This window comes from Rhipicephalus microplus, unplaced genomic scaffold (assembly GCF_043290135.1).
Source record: "Rhipicephalus microplus isolate Deutch F79 unplaced genomic scaffold, USDA_Rmic scaffold_46, whole genome shotgun sequence".
NCBI classification, from domain to species: Eukaryota; Metazoa; Arthropoda; class Arachnida; order Ixodida; family Ixodidae; genus Rhipicephalus; species Rhipicephalus microplus.
The window spans coordinates 137,939-141,995 of NW_027464619.1; positions in this window are offsets into that span (position 1 = coordinate 137,939).

Here is a 4,057-nt window from a genome sequence, read left to right on the forward strand (position 1 = left end):
TTGTTTCTTAAGGGACCTAGCTAGTGCAGGGATTTCCGACGCAATACAACTGCGTGGGTGAACTTTCTGAGCTTTTCTGAGCCTTTTTAGTTTACGCTTCATATGAATTATGTCGCGCGTGATCCATGGATTGTGCTTTTTGATGCTTTTTGTAACTGTTGGAACAAAGTTGTCTATGCAGTGCCTGACAATATTACTGAATGTTGACCATATCATATTTACCGTTGAGTGTTCATTTGAGTAGAGGTCCAAAAAGTTGGAAAATTCGAGAGCAAGGTATGTCATGATGGCAGCGTCGTCCGCTCTTTTAAAAGCAGGTACCCGTTTTGTTGTAGCTTTCGTATGAATAGCGCTTGGATATTGCAAACAACACGAGACTATTTTATGATCAGATAGGCCTTCTAATGTTTCTACGTTAATAGGATATTTTAAAAAGTGATCACTTACAAAAAAAAGATCTAGAATAGAAGCGAAAGAGCCTTGATTACGTGTAGGAACTGTAACAACTTGTGTGAGGTTAAATGTGAACATGATATCAGCAAGCACGTTGCCAGTCTTCGTCGCCAGATTCAGCGAGTCCCATTTCACTTCAGGCAGGTTAAAATCACCTGCTACAATGATTTTTTTACCGCGAAGAGCGTGCGTATGCATATAATCGTACAGTGCTTCTAAAAATGAAACTTCAGCATCAGGTGGTCTGTAAACGACGCCAATGTAGGTTAATTCATCCTTGACGTAGAATTTACACCATACTGCTTCGATGTCAGATGCCATGGGCATAGCTGTGTAGGGAATACCGTGACGAATTAATAAGGCTACTCCTCCTCCTATCGTTTTCCTGTCCTTGCGTAGAATCGCATACCCTGGCGGTACTACCTCGTGGTCTAGGATACCGGAATGCATCCACGTTTCAGTGAGCGCTACAATATCAGGTTGATAAGACAGTAGGACAGCTTCGAGTTCATGTGTTTTATTGATAATGCTTCGACAATTCACATTCAAAAGTGTCAACGTGGATGGTTGCGAGTGTGTCGCGTTTTTGCGCGTCTTTGTTCTTCGTTTTTTTCAGCCTCAACGATGTCATTTCGTTCACTGTCCCAGGAGAATAGGCGGCCATTTATGCGAACTTTATCGTAAACTAATGAGACCTTCTCATGGCGCTCACGATTGACTTTTGTTTTTTGCCACAACTTTCTTCTGATGTCACGAATTGGCTGGGAGAAGTCTTCGCTAATCGAGAAGCCTGTGTCTTTGAGTCTTGAACACCGTTTTAGGATGTTAATTTTGTCACGGTAGTCCAATAGCCTTAGGATTACTGGTCTTACTTTTTGTTCGTTACCCGGTTTTCGAGCACCGAGTCGGTGAATTCTCTCTATTCCTGAGGTAGTGAATTCTAGTATATCTTGGAATATATTTTTCGCAACCACATCGTGTAAAAGTTTAGACGTTTCATTCTGTTGTTCTTTCACACCATAAATGATAAGGTTAGATCGCCGGCTTCTGTTTTCTAACTCGTCGACTTTTTTCGCCATAGCCGAGAGACCGTTTTCCAGCTCCGATATTCTTTTCGTGCAGTCTACTATTTGTTTTTCAAGCCCGCCGATTTTCTCAATCTTTTTATCTATTGCATTCAACTTTTCGTTGATTTCAGTTTTTCCGTTCTTAATTTCCTGAATGTCTTCAGCTATCAGTTTTAGCTGTTCTGCTACTGTAGGTCCCGGATTTTCTTCGATGTCGCCACCGAGAAGCAACAAAAATGTTAGAGAATTAATGACATCGTGTAACATTTCACACAATAGCGTTATGGACCGTGGGCACGGCAGCAAAAGTAGGCAGACGTCATCGCTATGATAAGATTTAGCGTTGCGTTTTCTCACCTGCATGAAAAACAGCAGCGGGTTTGAGCACTGCATCTTGGTGTTGCTGCCGAGCCCACTGCCACACGGTCCTTGCGGAGCTTGCTTTATAGCTGTGATCCTCGATGCCGATAGATCTGCCGGTTCCAAGAATTGTAGTGTAGCGCCGCCCGGGACGCCATCACATGGCCGGTAGCGAAGCACGTCATGGGGCGGTAGTCCTTCGATCGTCGTGTTAGGCGCTAAATGTTGCAGCTGTAGCGCATCCCATTGTGCCGCTGTTGATGATAACCGCAGCAAGCCAAGCAATATCTGCATGAAAAACAGCAGCGGGTTTGAGCACTGCATCTTGGTGTTGCTGCCGAGCCCACTGCCACACGGTCCTTGCGGAGCTTGCTTTATAGCTGTGATCCTCGATGCCGATAGATCTGCCGGTTCCAAGAATTGTAGTGTAGCGCCGCCCGGGACGCCATCACATGGCCGGTAGCGAAGCACGTCATGGGGCGGTAGTCCTTCGATCGTCGTGTTAGGCGCTAAATGTTGCAGCTGTAGCGCATCCCATTGTGCCGCTGTTGATGATAACCGCAGCAAGCCAAGCAATATCTGCATGAAAAACAGCAGCGGGTTTGAGCACTGCATCTTGGTGTTGCTGCCGAGCCCACTGCCACACGGTCCTTGCGGAGCTTGCTTTATAGCTGTGATCCTCGATGCCGATAGATCTGCCGGTTCCAAGAATTGTAGTGTAGCGCCGCCCGGGACGCCATCACATGGCCGGTAGCGAAGCACGTCATGGGGCGGTAGTCCTTCGATCGTCGTGTTAGGCGCTAAATGTTGCAGCTGTAGCGCATCCCATTGTGCCGCTGTTGATGATAACCGCAGCAAGCCAAGCAATATCTGCATGAAAAACAGCAGCGGGTTTGAGCACTGCATCTTGGTGTTGCTGCTGAGCCCACTGCCACACGGTCCTTGCGGAGCTTGCTTTATAGCTGTGATCCTCGATGCCGATAGATCTGCCGGTTCCAAGAATTGTAGTGTAGTTCATATCTTAACCTAACCTAACATTCGCACTTGTATCTAAAAACGCTCTATTACACTGTTTCGTTCACAATTACGATATTTAGATAACCTCACAGTTTTTCACCAACTTATTACAGTACGGAACGCTGTATCTCGCTAAATCACATCGTTCTTTAAAGTTTTACGATACTTGCATGCGCTTTAACGAGAATATCACAATAAAGCAGTTTCGCACTTGTAACGGAACAAGACGCAGTATCTGGCTAGTTCATGTCATTTTGTGTGCTGTCACAACATTTCACCTACCGCAGTTTCGTACTCGCAATAAAACAACACTATCTCGTTAGATGACATCGTTTTTGCTGGTTTCACGATGCTACCTAGCTCAAACTAACCTAACCTAACCTAACCTAACCTTCGCACTTCTATCGTTAGAAAACGTTTTACTCGCTACTTTACATTGCTTTCTACAACATTACGGCGGTTTCAAGCGCTTTCATATTAGATATCGCAGTTCTCGACTTGTAATGGTGAAAAACACTGCATCTCACTAAGTGACGTTGTTTAATGCGGTTTTACGACGGTTCATATCTTAACCTAACCTAACGTTCGCACTTGTATCTAAAAACGCTCTATCACACTGTTTCATTCACATTTAAGATATTTGCATCACCTCACAGTTTTTCACCAACTTATTACAGTACAGAACGCTGTATCTCGCTAAATGACATCGTTCTTTAAGGTTTCACGATGCTTGCATGCGCTTTAACGAGAATATCACAACATAGCAGTTTCGCACTTGTAACGGTACAACACGCAGTATTTGCTTGTTCATGCCGTTTTGTGTGCTTTCACAACATTTCACCTATCGCAGTTTCGTACTCGAAATAAAAACACTATCTCGTTAGATGACGTCGTTTTTGGTGGTTTCACGACGCTACCTAGCTTAAACTAACATAACTCAACCTAACATAACCTTCGCACTTCTATCGTTAGAAAACGTTTTACTAGCTACTTTACATTGCTTTCTACAACATTACGACGGTTTCAAGCGCTTTCACATTAGATATCGCAGTTCCCGACTTGTAATGGTGAAAAACACTGCATCTCACTAAGTGACATTGCTTAATGCGGTTTTACGACGGTTCATATCTTAACCTAACCTAACCTAACCTAACCCAACC